The following is a 22,013-nucleotide window of genomic DNA, read 5'->3' on the forward strand; positions in this document are numbered from 1 at the left end:
GGCAAACAAAACCTAGCTGACTAACGTATCGCCAGGAACAATCTACTCGTAGGAGCAGCTCTGCGATGTATTATGAGCTAACTTTTTGGGTACGTATGTTTGTCGTGGCATGAAAAACGATCTCTACCATTGCGAGAAAATGGAGAAAGAAACCTTGCACAAGTTCGTGTGCCACTTAACAACACCCGGAACACCATCACTAAGATCATCGATTATGACATCATCTAAGCGTTCACTGAAGGGGTTATTAGGAGTCGATGATGCATTGAAGACATCTCCAGGAAGGAGCATGAGATAGTCAAGGAGCTCATGAAGATTGTTGATATGGCAGCCAAGGGCAAAGAGGCGCTCTTGTTCGTCAAAGAGAAGGCCCAGGGCATCAAACGCCCCCAACCCGAGCTCAACAACGATGTGGCCAAGAGCAAGCTCAAGAAGAACTCCGAGGAAGGTAAGGGCAAGAAAACAAAAGCTGACTAAGTTTGTGCATATCTGTCTGACACCCATCCTGACAAGAGCTTTCGCTCATCCTGGAGCAAGAACTACACACCAGGCACTGGCGAGCGTGAAGGAAAACCTTGGTGTGATCTCCATCAGGTCGACAACCATAGCCTCCACAAGTGCCGCATCTAGAAGAAGATGGTCAAGGTCGAGACTGAAAAGGCCAAGGGGAAGAAGACCTATGTCATGGCCCAGAGCAGGAGATCTAGCTCCTACAACAATGAGGATGACTCGGACCTGATGTCTTTCCAACTGGATGAGAGGACCATCGACCACATGTTCAGTGGTTTTGCGTCCTACGAGTCCAAGCAACATAAGACTATAGAGAAGTCTTAGTTGCCATCCCTAAAGGTCACCAGGCCATCAAATGGTCGGATGTCGAGATCTTGTTCGGTCAGGATGACTGCCCGAAAAACTTTGTATGACCAGGCCACTTTCCGATAGTGGTCGAGTCTATGATCAACAACTGTAAGGTCTCTTAAGTGCTCATTGATGGAGGGAGTTCCCTAAACATCCTCTTTGTAGATGCACTCGAAGCGATGTAGATCTCTCGATCTACCATCAAGCCAGTTATGCAAGCCTTCCACGCATAGTACCTGGATCCTTGGCCACTCCCATTGGCCAGATATCGCTCCCTATCACCTTCGGGAAGCATGGCATCTTCTGGACAGAGAAGATTATGTTTGATGTGGTTAACTTCGAGACGGCATACAACACCAACACCATCTTGAGACGACCAACTCTAGCCAAGTTCATGGCTGTCACACACTACGTCTACCAGTGTGTGAAGATCCCAGGAGGGAATCATTATTATCTAGGGCTACTCAAAAATAGACCTCCTCTTTGACAAGTGGAGTCTAACATGGCAACGCAACACCAACCTAACAAGGAGACGAAGAACTTGAGGCCTAAGGCAATCGTAAATTCCCATGTCGAAGTCAAAACTGTTACTTTGGACCTAGCAGAGCCATCCAAGACCATTCGGATCGATTCTAACCTGAATCCCAAATAGGAACTCGCACTCATCACCATCCTCCGGGCAAACACCGACATGTTCTCACGGTAACCTTCTAACATACCTGGTATCCCTAGGGTGGTGACTGATCACAAACTAGCTATCTGGTCTGATACAAAGCCAATCAAGCATAAGCTTAGGCAGTTCATACTCAACTGAAAAGAGGCCATCAAAGAGGAGATTGAAAGGCTCACCATGGCATGATTCATCCAAGAGGTGGATCACCCTGAGTGGCTCACCAACCCCGTCATGGTCAAAAAATCCAACGGCAAGTGGCAAATGCGCATAGACTGCACCAATCTCAACAAAGCCTGCCCAAATGATGCCTTCCTTCTGCCACAAATAGATCAGATAGTTAACTCCACCAACGGGTGCAACCATCTAAGCCTTCTCGATGCTTATTCTGTTTATCACCATATTAGCATGCATCCAGAAAACAAGGAGAAAACCTCCTTTATTAATCATTTCGGAGTCTACTGCTATGTCAAGATGCCTATCAACGAATGGAGAAACCACCAATCTAACGAACTTGTTGAAGAAATAGGGGATGCTTGAAGTACACGAATCACAAGGGAACACACAGGGGTTTTTAGAAAGGTTCAGGCCTCCATAAGGATAATAACTCTACATCATGTTTGTCTTGTATTGATCTAAGCTTGTTACAAGGGGGTGTAGCTAACCTTCATAGATCTAAACTTAGTTGATGACTTCCTCCCTGGCTTCTATTGGCTTTTATGGCTTCTAATGACTTCATGTTGCTTGTCCTCCTTAGGGCCCCTTGGTTTCATATATATATATAGGGGTGACGTACGTCCTTTGAGCTCCTCCTTCCTATTCTTGAAGATAAATCTTCCCGATTATGGAATTCCTCGGGTATCTACTGATGGTTTTCTTTCTTCCAGGTATCCCCTTCCTAGACAAAAAGATATGCCTTGAGAATTATAGGAAATCCTAGGGTGCCCGAATATCATAACTATCCATTATTCATTATCAAGCCCCCTATTAGTACGTGAAATGAGGCTTTTATGGATCAAGTATATGGCTAGCAAAGATAATATTTTTGTTTGACCATTTCATCGAGTAGAACTTGGGTCCTAGATCAGGGTAAAGCATCTAACCGGATTTTTTGATTTTCTACTCAGGATTTCAAATGCTTTCGAGTCCCTAAGAGAATTCTCGAGAAGGTGTCTCATCCAAATAGGTTCTCCGTTAGCTTTGCCCTTTGGAAGAAAAAAGTTTGTCACTGGTGAATTTTGAAAATTGAAATGTCGCAGCAGAGATTTCGGGCAGTGGTGAGAATCTTTTCCTGGCATAGTGTCATGATTATGGTAGCAGCGTAAGGAGCCGAACTCCTCGGGGCACGGTGCCTACTGCCCCATGTGCGCCAGGCATTAAATGTGACGTGACGATAAATAGGGAGATCGTGGCCTCAAGTCGTGTTAGGTCGTCAGTCAAACCACTATTTCTGGGAGACCTTGCTTTGCATAAAGGCAATGGGAGAACACGCTTCAACGTCCATTCTTCCGTCATTGATTGCTTTCCGTGACACTCATCATTCCCCTTGCACCCTTTCCTAAGAAATCCCCCTTTCCTTAATCTCCCCGCCACCATAGGCATGAAGAAGATCAAGAAAGAGAGCTCCTCCGCTGACGAGATGGAGAGTGCAATCCCGGAGTGGTAGGACTCTGAGATCACAAAGGAGGCTCTAGAGAAGGCCAAGAGTGAGGAGGTGATTCCTCCCTAGGTTTTGATCCCCTGTACACCACTGGCGGGGCAGACGATCCCAAGCCCAGACACCCACAACTTGGTGGTCTTCCTTGACTTCTTCTGTTGTGGCTTTGGCTTCCAGCTTCTTCCTCGAGGTGCTGGTTTTCTATGGACTAGAACCCATTCACCTCAATTACATCTCCATTGTCATGCTGAGCATCTACGTGTATCTTTGCAAGGCCTTTCTCGACTTCCACCCATCCCTTGACCTCTTCCAGTACTTCTATGTACTGAAGTGGCTTCAAAACAAGGTCATCACTAGTGCCAGATTTTGGCTCCGAGAAGGCAAGTCGGCGGAGTACATCGACTTCATCGCCAAGTTCAACTAGTCAGGTTGGCACAAGAAGTGGTTCTACTACCAACGTGGCCCGAAGGGGCTTCCTTACCAGGGCTTGCAACCACTATCAAGGCCCGCCTGCATAGAGGAGCCGGTGATGACAACCCTTTGTTGGAACCTTATCGAGACCCTCCACCTAAAGGAGAGGAACCTAAAAATGTATGACATTGCCAGGGACTTCATCAAGCGCTGCCTTAGTCCACTGAAGTTGAGGATTACTGGAGCTTCGCAATTTTTGATCAGATTGGATCCTGCCCGAAATGATGAGATAGGTACTTCCCAATCTCGAGTAGTCATATTTAAGGGATTTGTAAGATCCATTCTCATTGTCTATTGCTTCTTTTCACAGTGTATTCACCAGAAGCTACCGACAAGAGGGTCAGGGTTCTTTTCAATGCCATCCCCTCTTCTAGCGGTAAGAACATCCTGACTCCCGTCGTAGAGATGGACTCCAAAGCTCGGGCAAGAATCATGTCGGTAAGTGCTTGATACCTTCTCAATTCTTGTTTTCTTTTCAAGTAGTCATACCTATAGTGACAGCTGGCTTGGACAGCTTCCAAGAAATAGAGGGACCGATCTGGAAGCCGAGAATATGGGAGCCCCAACTACAAAACCAGATGATGTTCTTATCACGAGTGCATAGGTTCGAGCGAGAGTGGAAGCAGCACGCTACAAATCACAACCATTGATAGTGGCATGGTGTTGGAGGGTGATGACTTCATAGGAGTAGATTCGGTGGCGGGTGGCATTAGGCCACCAACACCAACTACTCTTGCTCCTTCTGTTTTAGCCAACCTAGTGCTGACTTCAACAATGGCCTTGACCTTGGTAAGTTGAGCATTTACCCAGATCTTTTTTAGCCATGCCTATTCTTTAATTTCTTGGTGTAACGAAAATGGTACTATTAGGCCATGATTGTGATTTTGGTGATTAATGACAATATAGTAAAAAATAAGACTAACATGTTTGTCAAAAATATATATTAGTAGGTCTTATAGATGCAATACATGAAGAAAATATATATTAGTAGGTCTTATAGATGCAATACATGAAGAAGTCCCAGGAAGATTTGCCTCACCGGATGGTCTGGTGTTGTGGATGTTGAGCTCACCGGAGCATATTTGACAAAGGGGGAGAGATGCTTGAAGACCTCACCAGAAGGTCCAGTGATTAGCAAATGTGCTCACCAGAGCAATTCTTCCAGAGAAGGGTGTCGTGCTGAAGAATAAAGGCTAAGCCTCACCGGATACACCGGTGATCAAAGCATGGCAACACTGGAGTGTGTCTGTCAAAAAGGCAGAATGGAACAACCCATCGGATAGTCCGGTGATCAGAGGAAGATACACACTGGAGCATTTCCACCAGAGAAGGTTGCAGCTGTAGAAGATCGAAGATCAATACGCCGAAAGGTCTGATGGTGAAGCAAGACTACACCGAACAATGAACAGTGCAAAGTGGCAGAATAAAGTTCAAGGTATCAGATAGTCCGGTGATGAAGTGATGTGCACCGGATGCTTTCACCAAAGCAATTTACACAGAGAAGAATGGAAGACTTGGATGGCTTAGGATAGCTCACCGGATAGTCCAGTGATAGAGATGAAGTATACACCGGAGTGTCTAGTGTTCACAAAGGTTTGAATGGGGTTCTAATGGAAAGTTTGTGAGAGTGTACTCCCCAGATGATCTGGTGTTAGTACTATTATTCTCATTGGATCATCCGGTATTAACAACTTTTCTGAGCCTTTAGGTTAATGACTAGTGCGTGGGTTTGAGGCTATAAATACCCCTCCACTCAGTTATTTGAAGGTGTGGCATGCTGTTGGAGTCTAGAGGAAGCTCATACACACTTGAGAAGACATCCAAGCCACCAAAGTGCTTAAAGTGATCATCCAAGGTGATTAAGCACAAGATTAGTGAGTGATTAGTGCTTATAGGCCTAGATAGAGTGTTGCTAGGTGATTGCGTCCTAGAGAGTGGATCGAGGAGTGATTTAATCTTGTACCAAGTGGTACGTCGGCACTTTAGAGTCTTGGTGACTTACCAGCAAGCTTGTTGACCCTCTGACTTGGTGTGGAGCGGCGACAAGAAGTGTGTAAGGGGACATAGAGACCCTTGCCTTGGTGGCTCAAGCTCCGAGGTGATCATGGTGGTAAGGGACCGGAAGAGAGACTTGTTGTGATACCTTGCCTTGGTGGCTTGGTGGATCATCTAGGTGGAGGCCTTGTCTTTGTGACTTGGTGGCTCAAGAGCCGTGACCGAGTGCCGATCAGGAGCATATCCTTTGTGGAGCTCCAACGTGGACTAAAGGTGGCATTCATGCCATCGATACCAGGGGATAAACATCCTTGTGCCGAGTTTGCTCTCTCTATCTAATTTATATTTTCACATTTACATTCTTGCAATTTACCTTCTTAGATAGGTTGCAAGTGTTTTGATCGGTAGAGTAGACACACTAGATAAATCTAGAGCACATCTAGATAGAATTTGATATAGATTTATCTTGTGTAGTTTTTGAAGCCGAATAGATTCTAATTGTCCTAATTCACCCCCTTCTTAGGACGTCATCGATCCATTCAATTGGTATCAAAGTTAGAGCTCACATCTAGCTCTTCAATTTGTGTTAGAGCTTCACACCTTTCACAAGGTTTCACCAATTCTAGTGGCATTTGAGCCTTAGTCTCATTGTGATCGGTTAGGCTTCATCTATATGTGTTAATGCATTTAATCGTGTTTATTCTCTCACCAATGCACATGATATTTGGACTAGTCTTATTGAAATACATGAAGGCACAAAGGATGTGCACAATGAGAAATATCATATGCTTGTTACTAAACTCAATGGTATCAAGCAACTACCCCATGAAAGTGCTAATGGCATGTACTCACATTTGAATATTCTTATCAATGAGATCAATGGGTTAGGTTTGATGCCAATTGAAGATGATTAAGTGGTGATAATAATACTTCAAGCTCTTCTTCCAAAGTATAGGTTGATAGTCTCCATCATCTATGACAACAATGACATCAAGAAGATGACTCCAAGTCAAGTGCTCGGCAAGATCACGGCCCATGAGATGACTATGGACATGGGGGTGGAAGCTTCTTCCTCATCCGATACCAAGAACCTTGCTCTCACAAGCAAGCTCAATGCCAACACATGAAGGTAAGGATGAGGAGACAAGAGCAAGAGACGAGCTCAAGTGAAGATGACGGAGATGAATATGAAGAGAGCTATGAAGAGGATGATCAAAACACATCAAGTGACGAAGAAATTGATCCTAAGATGGCCAACCTCTTCTCAAAGTTAGAGAAGAACATGAAAAAGATCAATGCCAAGGTTGATCATCCTATCTCCATTGAAGACTTGGTCAACATAATTGATCATATCAAGAAGAAGAAGAAGAAAACCACGAACAAGAGGGAGACAAGGGGAAGAGCCAAGGTATTCGTAAGCATAGGAAGATGGGTGAGTGACGATGAAGAGTCAAGATCAAGTGATAAAAGCTTCACCATCCTCCCCTCCAAGAAAAACTCTTTCTCAAGGTAATCATCACACAAGTCATCGCACAAGTCATCACACAAGTACCTCATGACCAAAGGTATAGATAGCGATGTAAGTGATGATAAATCCGATAAGGATTCTCTCCTATGGTGAACTTATTCATTTGATCAATGAGCAGCAAAGGGCCTTTAAGAAACAATCTAAAGAGCTTAAGAAATCTAATACACTTAATGACATTCATGCTACTTTTATTTTTAATTATGAACAATTATTGAGCAAATTCAATTTGCTAAACAAGGATCATGATGAGCTTAAAGCTAAATTTGAGTGCATTGAATCTCAAACTAAGGACCCTTTGAAGCAATATACCTCTCTATTTAATTTTAATCCTAAGGTAGATGCTTCTACTTCTTGTGATGATTTAATTACTTTATCTAGTTCACCCTTTTGCAATGAGATTCGTATTGAGAATATTGTTGTAGAATCATCTAACAATCTCATTGCACAAGAGAATGATGAGCTTAAGCAAGAAGTGGAGAAGCTTAAGAAGGACTTGGCGAGTTTAAAGGATAGACATGTCCAACATCGTCAAAATAATTGTGCTTTCATGGTAAAGAAGCTTGCGGAGTGATCCATCGTGACATGCTTAAAATGCTATCAAGAAGGCCACAAATCCTACTAATGCAAACAAGTGAAGAAGAAGACCAAGGAGAAGAAGAAGATGGCAAACCTCTCCAACAAGACCTCCAACCTCTACACCAAGTCCAACTACAAGAACAAGATCAAAAGCAACCACTATAAGCTCAAGGAGAAGGACAATGGCAAGGTGGTTGCACACATGGTTGGGAGAAATAATTAGAGGTGGAACCAACCCATTTGGGTGACTAAGGAAGTCATCACCAACATGAAGGGGTCCCAATCAGTTTGGGTTCCAAAGAAGACTTGAAGTCCGAAGCGGCTATGGGGATTTGGAGACTTTGTCACACCCAGTTTTAACGGACAAAACCAGATACAGCTTATGTGTGCCCAGAATGTTTAACACACATAAGGTCGTCACAAGTGAAGTAACAAAAGCAATACTTTAAAGAAATAAATGTCGAACTCTTACAGCAATTGACATATATTGTCTTCTATGTAGATATTTGCAGTGGAACAGAAGCATTGGTGCCCGACAACACCGTAGGCAACTGACCAGGAGACACACGCCTAAAACATCACAACCTTGTCCTGACAGTCTTCAACATGTTCATCGATAACTCCATAGGAAATCGACGGAGAACATCTCAATAGAATGCATCTTTCAAGGGGTCTTCGATTCTTTCCCAACTGAGTGTTTAGTTATAGCAAGTGTGAGCACATGTCATACTCAGCAAGTTGTGAAGGAAATATTATGCATATGAAGGCTTTGACAAGGTAAGGCTAGTTCGGCTCTTTTGCATAAAACAACATTTAAGTAAAAACATTTAAAAAGCAGTAGTAATTAAGTATATGACTGTAAACAACCAACCACCTCAAGATTCCACCCATCTTGACTTAACCAACTGACCACCCCAACCAAGATTCTAACTACCAAGGTTGAACACCCAACACCTCAACCAGGATACCCACCGCTAAAGTTGAACTACTAACCACCTCAATCACGATTCCCCCCATCGTGACTGACCCAAACCTTAACTATAGTCGCCACCACCACAGTTGACCATACTGACCAAACCATCAAGTTATAATCATGTTAGGTTTTCTGTGCCGCTCATGACCATGAGCACAACTGAATATTCAGTTTTAACTCTGCAGAAGTTGTACATACCAATAAGTCATGATTTCATCACCCGCAAGCAGATGACTAAGTCTCCATTTTGCCCATGTTAGCTAGACACTTGCACACATCCAAGGTGTGTGGCTAGGAGATCACTACAAAGTATTTATAATGCTCCTCTCAGCACATGTCTACCCGTTAAGGTTTCTCTGTCGTGTGATTCCACCTCAACAATGGAAGTCCCCTCTTGCACCTTTCGGATCCAAGACATTGTCCATTCACCGCTCTTCTGCCTGGTCTACACTATGTTGAGAGAAGCAAATTAATTGCCTCGGCCTGACCCATACCAGACTAGTGGTTGTACTGTAAACACAGAAAGTCCACCCCACGAACCGATCCTTAGATTTGAGCAAGACTACCACTTTCCCATCACACACCAGCCTCATCACACCACTTGCTCAAATCCCTATGCTATGTTGCTACAAAAATTATTCCATCATATTTTTATCATTGTTGATTAGGACCATTATCAATGTCGTAGATCATTAATCATGATTACCATCCCAAAGCAAGGCTAAGCATCATCTACCCTTCCATAACCCAAAATCATACTAAGGTGATAAGGATGATAAGGAAAAACAAGGGTAAAGCCTAACTCTTGGGATTCCCAAAAAATTATTAGCATGCATGTTTACAAAACAAAACATTTAAAAACTATGATAAGTATGTTCAAGAACACAACTTGCCTTCACTCGACTCAGTTGGGTCTTCAGAGAAGTCTTGGTCTTGAAGTCCTTCTACCTCCTCTGGAACATTGACTAATCGTGAAAACTACCGACAAACAACACAAAGAAAAACACTAAAAACAACATACCAAACATAATCAAAACACTTTCAAAACACTATGGTTGGATGGGTATGATTTTAGAGAAGAAATTTAGATTCAAGAATCGCCTAAGTCAGAGTTAGGATGAAAGATAACGGCTTTCGAAAGATGGATTAGGCTGAAAAGGAAAGTCTGGTTTACCGGAGTTATCTTCCTATATGAAAAGGTTTATTGTGCAATCATTGTGTTAGACTTGGCAACATCATTGTGCAAGGTTCAAGAGGTATAGGGCTGACAAGACTTCAGGGACTAGGCTAAAGAGGATGATGTGGTGCTGACTTGGCATGCCATGCAAGCATCATCTTGGATTAAAGAAGAGGTGAGGTGAGGTCTAGCCTCAACTGCCCATGATGGATCAAATGGCTGGAGGTTGCGCTTCTAGGTTAAGGATACTGCCGGTGACTCTGCGTAGTGGCGGCAGCTCGGGTTTCGTCAGAGAGGACGATCGGGCGCGTGGCCACTAACTTTGATGCCGGGTTTCGATGGTGTTTCAGTGAAACGCCATGGAAGCATGGCATAGAACACGAAAAGTCTAACTCAGAGGTATGGTCGGTTTTGGAAGGGATCATCCGAGGTAGTGGCAAAACAGCGACGACTGCCCTCAGATTCAACCATGGTCGCGTCTAGATGCAGCGATGAAGATGCATGCATTCCTAGAGATTGGCTATGAAATTTAAGAAACTATCTTAACAGAGACGTTAATATATCCTGGGAACATAATGCTATAGCACATGGGTAGATCATCCACTGAGAGGAAGAACGAACATCGGAGATGAGATGGGTGGCGGTTGTGATATGCTGTGGTTGGCAAACACATTGCGGTGGAGTCGCTACACTACAGGTGAAAAGCTCCTAGGTTCACGTATAAGACTTTATGAGACATGTTGTGACACAGATGGAACATCTATATGACTTTCGGATTGATGGGGAACACGACAGCAAACTCGGTGCACGTGCAGAACACATCCAGAAACCAGACAGCGGGCATGTTGACCTTGATCTCGGCGGTTTGGCTACTTTACTGGACGACCCAGTTAGTGAGGGCATGGGCAACATCATGGGTCATGCGATGGTGAAAGGGCATGGTGATTTGACTTCTGGTCAGTCGGGAACGTCGATGCCAATTAGTGACGGCGCAGCTGTCCGCGATGGTAACGACTGTGGCGGCACAGGTTGGGCTTTGGCCAGGGCTAGGGCTTGGCTAGGGAATTAGAATGATGGTAAAACATGGGTATGGAAGGATAAAGAGGGGTCCTCAGCTTGCTTTGACGATCGGGGAATTAGGATTCACTGATACGATGACGTAGCGTATCACGGGCGGTGACACCGGCGAACGACAGTGCACGAGCAGGGCTGCTGTGGTGGCTATGGCATGGAGGGATGTAAATGGGGTAGGAGAGGACGTGCAACATCTATTTATAGGGCTAGGGGCAACTGGTTGAGTTGGAGTCCAAGCCGGACACGATTCAGATTCGAGTTTGAGTCGGTTGGAATTTTCTTTTTCGCAGCTCTTTATTCTGAGGATAATATCTCCACTGTTAGGACTCTAAATTTGATGTTTCTGGACTCTAAATTATATTACTCGAAAAGATCTACAACTTTGGTATTCATTGGAACTTCTGTAAACGTCATGTTGATTTCCAAAACTTTGTCACAACTTAAACTATTTGAATTGAGACTTATTTGCGCAGCACTGATTTTGGAGGCCATAACTCCTAGGTCCATTATCCAAAAGGAGACTTCCATAGGTTCTAATCGAAGCTATCGACGAGGTCTACAACTTTGGTATTGTTAAGAATTGCATTTGAGACTATCTTGAACTTCGAAACTGCATGGAAAGATGAGGCTGTCCAGGACTCCGCGAATATCCACAGATTTCGTGGATAATTTGTGTTGGGACTTCTAGATGACTTGTGTGCCGGCCAAGGGCTTGGGCTTGGGCAGGATTGGATCCAATGGCACTTTAGGAATATCTAGGGTTTTAGAATACAAACTTTTACAGAGGAATTTGAATAGGGTTTAAATTGAATTGAGCTTGGAGTGAATTTGAGAGAAACGAAAAATGAGGTTAACAAGAATGGGAGTAGATAAGGAATTTGAATTTGGATTTGGGTAGAATTTGACAAAGAGGAGAGGTTAGCTTTAAACAAGGATTTGGATAAGATTTGAATTGATCTAGAGAAGGATCAAGTATGATCAAGAATTGAATAGATGATGAATTCAATGATTTTGAATTCCAACCATTAAGATCCTTAACTTATTCACTATTGAGTTTTGTAAAAACTTTTTTTAAAACCTTTTTCACTCCAAAACACCAAAGAGAAGAGAAAGAAAAAGAAAAAGAACTCTAATGCATTTACCTGGCTCCTAGTAAAACTCACTATGCAATGCACAAGAAATAATAACCTAGGTTTCTTGGTTGTTTATGAAAATAGGTTTTAAACTGCTCTACTGGTGAAGCTACTCACTAAAGTTGAAAATTTTTAAAAAGTTGTAAGAAAGTTGAATGTTACAGACTTGGCTCACAAGATGAAGTGAAAGTTCAAGCAAAAAAGTCAAGTATACAAGTTTGGGCACTTTGATGAAAATCATGATTATCTTATACCCAAATCCCCATCCAAAGGTAAAAGAGATAAGCGGTAGCTAGACTTATGTTCATGCATTTTTTTTGCTTCAAGCTTATTTTCCTCGTCTAGAATTGCATATGCTTATTTTAATTTATCGTAATGCCTAGTGTCGGTTTTCATATGGTAGGTTGATTATTTTTATCTCTAACCCATGAGCAATCTACATGGTTTATTAGTTATAGGTTTATTTCTTGGCACTAGTTTTTACAATTGGTATCTTTCACGTGCCATGATCCAATCTATAGGATAAATCCCCATTATTATTAATAATAAGTACATATATCTCACAAATATTCAACACTTGTATGCACACATTTAGGGGGAATATACACTATATTATGAACCATATCATATAGGTTATGATTTTGAGACTAACATATGTTGTAAGTTGTATCTCTTGTAGTCTCATGGAGCAATCAACTGGTCCTCGGAGGTATGCAATTCTTAAATGATTCACTTGGTGCCATTGTCAAATCTTTTATTCATTTAAGCTACCTCCACACATAATATATCTTAAACTTTCTATCTTGACATATTGTCTAGTTGTGTATATGTTTCTTTCTCATCGTATATATGCACACAGGGGAGTTTAGACTATATTATGTGAGTTTTATAAATTATGATCCATGTGCTTTCATAGCCTACAATTAGTATCATTCATTTATAGTGATATCCATACAATTGGTATCTTTTTAATTGGATCATGATTTGTGAAACTCTCTCTCATGTGCTCTAATATTTTTCCCTTTAAGTTCAACATGTGCATATAGTCTTTTTGGGAGATTATTGACAAAGGGGTAGAATTTTGATTACCAAAGCAAGATGCAAGTTGCAAGATGAATATTATGGAGGAGAGAAGAAGAAGAAGCTCTTGAATGAGTCGATCAAGGAAGATAGTGGCAATGGAGAAAGGGTGAGCCACAACAAAAGAGGACTAAGTGGTAAGAATATGCATCCATGCAATGTGGTAAGATTTTGTGTTCGTTTATGATCCTTACATTTGGTATCATTTATTATTTGCCAGTTACTTTCATTGTGTAGTCATCAATCACCAAAAAGGGGGTGATTGTAGCGAAAATGGTCCTATTAGGCCATTATTGTGATTTTGGTGATTAATGATAACATAGTCAATGGGACTAACATGTTTGTCAAAAATATATGTTAGTAGGTCTCATGGATGCAATACATGAAGAAGCCACCGTAGCTAGGACAAAGTTTGGTTGAATTGAAGAAGTCTTAGGAAGATTTGCCTCACCGGACGGTCCGGTGCTGTGTTTGTTGAGCTCACCGGAGCATATTTGACAAAGGGGGAGAGAGCCCTGAAGACCTCACCGAAAGGTCCGTGATGAGCAAATGTGCTCACCAGAGCAATTCTTCCAAAGAATGGTGTTGTACTAAAGAATGAAGGCTAAGGCTCACCAGATAGACCAGTGATCAAAGCATAGCAACACCAGAGTATTTCTATCCAGAAGGCAGAATGGAACAACCCACCAGATAGTCTGGTGATCAGAAGAAGATACACATTAAAGAATTTCCACCAGAGAAGATTGCAGCCATGGAAGATCAAAGATCAATACGCCGAAAGGTCCGGTGATGAAGCAAAGCTACATCGGATAATGCACCGGACAATGAACAGTGCAAAGAGGTAAAAACAAAGTTCAAGAAATCGGATAGTTGAAGCATCTAGGCCCTTATTTCGTGTTTTGGTAATTAATGACAATATATCTTTTGTGGACTAACATGTTTGAATGAGTTATGAAAAGGTTAGTCACAAAGATGTTGCAGAGCTAGAAGATGCATGAGTGGAAAACATGAAGAATGGCTAGCTCAATGGAAAGGTATAATTGTAGGGCATTTCTTTTATCAGTCAACAGAGATTAGAGAAGAGAAATTGACCGGATTGATAGGATAAGTGTCATACTATAAAGAGGGGTTAATTACTCAAACTTGCATTTCATATAGAGTGAAAAATTTAGTTAGAGAGAACCCATGAAAAAACTCATCTTTAGGGTGTTTCTGAATTTTGGCGGTCTGACCGTCGGAGAGGCTGGTCTGACCGCTGTATAAAACCTCATCAATGCTGAGTAGAACTCAGTCTCAGTCTGACCGAAGGGTGTGCCGGTGTGACCGCTGTATAAAACCTCATTGATGCTGAGTAGAACCCAGTCCCGGTCTGACCGAAGGGTGTGCCAATCTGACGACCAATCAAACAAAGAGTTTTGGATCCTCTGGTTTGACTTGCGGTATGATCGCCCGGGGAACAGAGAGTTTTGGCACTCTGTTCCCTGCTTACGGTCTGACTGTGAGTGGTCGCGGTCTGACCGCCGGCATGTAACAGAGTCGTCATGACACTTTCACCATGGCGTGCTCAAGCCTCTCACAATCACCGCCAAGTGACCTGCGGTCAGACCGCCAGAGTTGCAGAGCTGTCTTGTCAATAGCAACAGCCACATTTTGGAGTGTTGGCTATAAATAGAGACTTGGCTGGTTCAAGAAAGTAAGCAAGCTTTTCATTACAACCCTTTTGAGCTCTTGCCTTCCTTCTCTCCCTCTCTTGGCAAAGTGATTGCACTTTTGAGAGTGTGAGAGCATCTAGTGCATAACTTTGAAAACTTTGAGCATTAAGGCACTAGTGATCCTTCAAGCAAGCATCATCGACTTGTTACTCTTGGAAGTTACCGCCTCCTAGACGGCTTGGAGGTTATTGCGCTGTTGATCCCTCCAAGAAAGATTGTGAAGGAGCCACAGCGGTGATTGTGGGAGGCTTGAGCACGCCATGCTGGAGCAGCGAAGTGCTACGCTAGTGGAATTGAGATATTGAGTAGTTTTTGTTCTATTCTGGCTTAAGATCAAGTTTCTCGGTGTGAGCCCTTTCTCTTGTGAGAATTGGATATTTGATAGATAAGTGGTTAGAAGCTTGAACTCACCTCAACGTGGATTAGGGGTGAGCGGCAAATCACCGATACCACGGGATAAATTTCTTGTGTCATACTTTGAGTAATTTACTTTGAGCAAATTTACTTTATGCAATTTATCTTTCTAGAATATAAATTGTTACTTGTCACCATAGGATTGCAAACCTTGACTTAGCTTTTAGTTGCTTTCATATTGCACTAGTGATCTTTAGTTAATTTCCGCAAGTTTTCTTGATCTCTTAGCAATTAGTTTTTAAAATCACCTATTCACCCCCCTCTAGTCGGTATCCTATATCCTACAATAGTCCGGTGTGATGTGCACCGGATGCTTTCACCGGAGCAATTTACACAAAGAAAAAAGGAAAGGCTTGGATGGCTCAAGATAAGTCACCGGATATTCGGTAATGGAGATGAAGTATACTTCGGAGTGTCTGGTATTTACAGATGATTGAGTGGGGTTCCAAAGGCTAGTTTGTGAGTACTCACTAGATGATCTGGTGTTTGTACTATTGTTCTCATCGAATCATCCGGTGTTAACAACTTTTCTGAACCATTGGGTTAACTGCTAGTGCGCGGGTTTGAGGCTATAAATACCCCTTCACTCAGTCATTTGAAGGTGTGGCATGCTGTTGGAGTCTAGAGAAAGCTCATACACACTTGAGAAAACATCCAAGCCACCAAAGTGCTTAAAGTTATCGTCAAGGTGATTAAGCACAATATTAGTGAGTGATTAGTGCTTATAGGCCTAGAGAAAGTGTTGCTAGGTGATTGCTACCTAAAGAGTGGATCAAGGAGTGATCCAACCTTGTACCAAGTGGTACACAAGCACCTTGGAGTTTTGGTGACTCGCTGGTAAGTTTGTTGACCCTCCGACTTGGTGTGGAGCAGTGACAAGAAGCGTGTATAGGGACACGGAAACCCTTGCCTTGGTGGCTCAAGCTCTGAAGTAATCTTGGCGGAAAGGGATCAGAAGAGAGGCTAGTGGTGAGACCTTGCCTTGGTGGCTTGGTGGCTCATCCAGGTGGAGGCCTTGTCTTTGTGTCTTGGTGGTTCAAGGCCGTGACCGGGTACCGACCGGGAGCATACCCTTTGTGGAGCTCAAACATAGATGAGGGGTGGCATTCATGCCATCGATACCACAAGATAAACATTCTTGTGCCAAGTTTTCTTTCTCTACCTTATTTACGTTTCCGCATTTATATTCTTGAAATTTACCTTCTTAAATAGGTTGTAAACGCTTTGATCAGTAGAGTAGACACACTAGATAAACATAGAGCACATCTAGATAGAATTTGATATGGGTTTATCTTGTGTAACTTTTGGATCCGAATAGATTCTAAGTGTCCTAATTCAACCCCCCTCTTAGGACATCGCCGATCCCTTGGGTATGTTTTACCCTTCGTCCCAGGAGTATGGGAAGGCGGTAGTCCTAGTGACATTCCCTCAGCCCCGCTAGTGTCGGGGAGCAAGAGACTAGGGCCCCTCCTAGTCCCAGTGAAGACTTCCTTCATAAGGAAATGGCTCAAGTATACTGATAATTAATCCCCTGTGCTTGTTGGAATGCTTGGTTTGAATTTGTTTGTCCCACAGGCTAACCTGGATACCACTGACAGTAACCAAGCCCCAACTTCCCCAACCCCTCCCACCTCTAGAGGAGATGGAAGCAAGCCTGGCAAGCCCCTGGCATTGGCGGCTACCAATAAAGAATTGGAAGTAGCCAGCGCCTAGGTCGCCACTACTCTTCCAACAAAGGGGTATGGGATTCCGCTGGATGCAACCTAGGGGGAAATGCTCAAAGGGTGGGTAGGCCATAAGCATGACTCGGTGTTCAACGCCTTATTCGCGGTATAATTCTTCCTGCATGTTAGTAATCTAATTAGTTGAATGACTGGTACTGACCTTATTGTTCTTTAAATTTTATGGTGCATCATTTGAACAAGACCTGCTATAATGCCAAGAAGGCCACCGTCCGAGTGGCTGAGCTCGAGAAGGAGGCTATCGAGCTGTGCCAGCACTCTCTCTGGTTACGGTCGAGAAGGAGAAAGCGGGCGTTGTGCTAGAGCATCGGATGAAGGGTGAGCTTCCAGTATCCCGACAAGCTGCTCATTCATTTTTTCTTCCTAACATGTTGCCTTGCAGAACTCTCCATGGCCCAAGAAGTTGTTGCCCAAGAAGGGGCCCAGATGTTGGCACAAAAAGCAAGACATGTTGAATCCAAAGAAGTGTGCATTCGTAGTTGATGTTGGAAAATTAGTCGGGTACTTGGTGTCATACCGGGGGATCAAAGTCAACCCTGAGAAGATCGAAGCCATCGAAGAGATGCAACCCCCTAGGTCAATGCGATAAGTTCATATATCAACTAGATGCATGGCAGCTCACAGTCATTTTTTATCCTGAGTCAGAGATCGAGGACTTACTTTCTTCAAATTGCTATGCCAACACAACAAATTTGAATGGTCAAAAGAGGCTGACGAGGCATTCAAAAATCCGAAGAGGTATCTTTTGTCCCCCCTATGCTAGTCGCTCCGAACCCAAATGAAGATCTTTTGCTATACATTGCGACTAGACCACGTACCATGAGTAGAGTATTGGTGGTGGAAAGGTTGGTGCTTGACAAGCGAGAGAAGAGCCAGTGACCGGTGTACTATGTCAGCGAAGTACTCCACGGTCCTAAAGAGTGTTACCCTTAGGTGTGGAAGCTACTATACACTATGTTGATGGCCCCTCACAAGTTACGACACTGTTTCTAGGCTCACAAGATCACCGTACCATCAATATTCCCACTTGGGGAAATCCTCCACAACAAAGACGCAATCGGCTGAATCGCCAAGTGGGTTGTCGAGCTTGTGGAATTCAACGTTCGCTTTGTACCTCGAACATGGATCAAGTCACAAGTACTCGTTGACTTCATTGCCGAATGGAAAGAACTTGATCAACCCCAAGACAGTCGTAGCGGCCTATCAAATGTATGGACTATTTTCTTCGACGGATCACTTACACTTTAGGGCACGAGGGCTAGAATTATACTTATCTCTCCTACAAGAGAAAGCCTACAATATACGTGTTACAGATTGACTTCCCGTCCACGAACAACGTAGTCGAATATGAGGGTCCGCCTTCTCATGAAAGGGGATTCATAGTTGTGGTGAAGCAAATCAGCAAGGAGTATCAAACCTCGGATAAGACTATGAGAGACTACCTCGCACTTATGAGGAAGCTAGAAAAGAAATTCATCGAACTCGAGGTCAAATATATCTCAAGGAAGGATAATTTCCTCACCGATAGTCTTGCCCGCCTAGCATCCTCGCGATCTCTAGAACAAACTAGAATTTTCATAAAGAGACTCCCAAAGCCGTCTGTAAAATCATCAAATGACGCAACTAAAGGAATGGTGGTCTACGAGACCTATAACCATCTCAGGGGCTCGCAAGGGATCGATGCCCCAAAAGGAGTCTTGGGTGAACTCGTGGCTCAGCTCGAAAGCAAAGTTTTGTGGATGGACCCAATTCGCAAGCATCTTCAAGATTGAGTTGTGTCTGAATACAGTGCACTATCTAAGCAAATTTCCCATTGATCTAGGATGTATACCCAGGTGGACAATGTTCTTTATCGAAGAGGCGCTCATGGAGTACTCATGAAGTGTATCTCTCAAAAGCAGGGTAGAGAACTACTCGAATAAATCCATGGAGAGGTGTGCGGAGCTCATGCTTCCTTTCGAACCTTGGTCGAGAAGGCATTTAGACAAGGTTTCTATTGGCTTACAACTCTTCATAATGCGAGCAAGGTGGTAAAAAAATATAACAGCTATCAATTCCATAGTAGACATGTATGCCAGCCCACTCAAGTCTTACAAACGATCCCTTTATTGTGGCTATTCATGACTTGGGGGCTGGATATTCTAGGGCCCTTCCCAGTAGCACCCGAGGGCTTCAAGTTCCTATTTATCACAATCAATACTTTCACAAAGTGGATTGAAGCAGAGCCAATCGGCAAGATCACCTCGGCGGCAACAAAAAAATTCATCATGAAAAGTTTCATGACAAGGTTTGGCATCTCGAGTAGGGTTATCACCAACAACGGTGCACGGTTCTTTAGTGCAGCATTCATCGATTACTGCAAACGACTAGACACCATAGTCTACTTTACGTCTGTGGCTCATCCACAAAACAACGGACAGGTCAAGCAGGCAAACAGTCTGGTACTCCAAGGAATCAGGACCCATGTCTTCAACCGCTTATCCTCCTGCTCTAAAGCCTGGGCTTCCGAGTTGCCTAATGTACTTTGGGCACTCCGATCGACATCCAGCAAGGCGACATGTGAAACGCCTTTCTTCCTAGTCTACAAGGCCGAAGCAATGCTACCCTTTGAATTAAAGATCAAATCTTCCCACATCATTCTATACGATGATAAGGACAAAATCCCAAGAAGGCAGGATGGCCTCAACGTTCTTGAGGGAAAAAGTAGACAAGTGCTGATAAGACTAGCACGGTACCAGTAAGCTCTCTAGCGTTGCCACAACCAGAACAGCCACAAAAGGTCCTTCAAACCCAGAGATCTAGTTCTAGACTCGTCCAAAGCTAGAAAAACAGCAATAAGGTATCTCTGAAGTAGGAGAGTCCTTATAGGGTGATTGAGTCTAATCGATCAGGGTTGTATAGGTTAGCTATGGAAGATGATCAAGTGCTTAAAAACTCTTAGAATATCAACCAACTTTGTAAGTTCAATGTGTAAGTATTTATGATATATTTTGTAATATTAGTTGTCATATTACTAAATAGATCAACATATATAATTTTTCCCTATTTTGATCCAATGCCTTAAAGCTGAGATAAGCTGCTATTCGGGTACCTACCCCCATGCGATCACTCAGAATTTTAGACTGCCCATCTAGGAACTTCTCCCTGATAACCAGTCGGGGGCTTCATATGTACTCGGACTAAAAAAATTTGTCATGCACGCCGCAAAAACGTTTTCTAGTGAGAAGGGAAGACCATTTGAAATCACTTCTTCAGAGACTGTAGAGAGCCCGGTTGAGTCCACGAGTTCCTAAAAGCTAAGACACTTTTCGCTCAAAGTATAACCTAGGGAATCACGATGAACATCCCGACAGATGGTCCCGAGAATGCCTAAACTAATCAAAAGATACGATTCAAAGGCCAAACACTTGTTTAACGTTTAGTGTATTTATGAAGATCCACAGGCATACGCAGGCATTGCAGTAGAAATAGGACCTTTTCATTTAAAAAGATTTTGAGCTCTTTTACAGATAAGGTAAAGGAAAATAAAGAAAGTTTACAAAAGGCCCTATGATATACTCGACACCGGGCAAAGGAGGGAGAAAGAAAACAATCAGGGAAGTCTCTCCCACCTCCTTTTCCTCTCTGACAATTGCCATCATCATCAGCGTCGTGGAGGATGAGGACAGAGTGGAAGCCCATGCTCTCCCCTATCATTGTCGGTGTCTGTTCCTTGGCTCTCCCCCTTAGTCATCATCTTCGGTGTCAGTCAAGGATGAAGGTGAAGAAGCCAAGACCTTGTCGTCTTTTATGGAGACGCTGCTCGTTGGTCCCTCTTTATTCGCCTCAGCTACCGCCTCTTCTTCCCATATCTTTGCCTCCAAGAGGTCCCAATCCACTTCATCTTGGTCTGGGGATGATTCTTTGAGAGCCGGGGGCTTGCCATCTTTAACAGAGACGTTGTTGGTCGCCACTTCCACTTCTGCCTCCTCATTGGAGGAGATGTTGATGACTTCCACAACGGAGTCAGAGTCGGTTGGATATGGTGGTGACATTAGATGAGGAGATTTTGGTGGCGAAGGCGGAGGGCTCGAATGTAACCTCCTGCTGCCACCTGATTTTGCAACGTCTAGGAATCAGTACCTTCACCATCAGCCGCTGGTGTACTAGACTAAGTTGCAGCAGATTATACAGCAAATCTAACACTTGGGCCCGGCTCATCTCTTATGGACTATTCAATTATATGTCCACATACTAGAAGTTACTCAAATCCACCCCACTGTCACACTGCATGACATATCCACGGTCGTAAAAACCCATAAACCCCACTACAGTCGACATCCTAATCCAACAACTATACTATACTCCGTCAGTTTAAATATTCCATCAGCAACATTAACTCTAATTACCTTGCAAATTATACTAAAATCACTATAAAATGCTAACAAATCTTTTGTCTACCTACCTAAATATTCCAACCGATAAATCCAATTTTAAATATACCATAGATTCGTATATAGTCTCTAAATTCTATGCCTATAATTTTCACCATCATCTAATTACTACTGCAAACATTCACCTCTAATTTTCTAAATCCCCCTAATATTGTAATCCTATATTTCTACTAAATCGAAATGTACTATTACATAATACATTCTAAATATGCAATCCAAATGTAACAATCATATTCCAAATTTATTGTTACCAAGGAATTGTCAATCTAATTTTCTATTACATAATACATTCTAATATTTGTATGTAAATTTCTCTAATCCTAAATTTTCTATATCTAAATCTCTAGGTCTCTGATTATAAATTCTCACTAATATTCTAAATTTATATACCTATATTTCTAAACAAATATCTCTAATCCACAATTTTCTCTATAATATGAAATTCTCTCATTTCTCTCTACCTATTTTTGTGCCTACATTTTCTAATGCTAAAAAAAATACCTCACTGGTTGCAACACCG

This window comes from Phragmites australis, chromosome 14, assembly GCF_958298935.1.
Source record: "Phragmites australis chromosome 14, lpPhrAust1.1, whole genome shotgun sequence".
Taxonomy (NCBI): Eukaryota; Viridiplantae; Streptophyta; class Magnoliopsida; order Poales; family Poaceae; genus Phragmites; species Phragmites australis.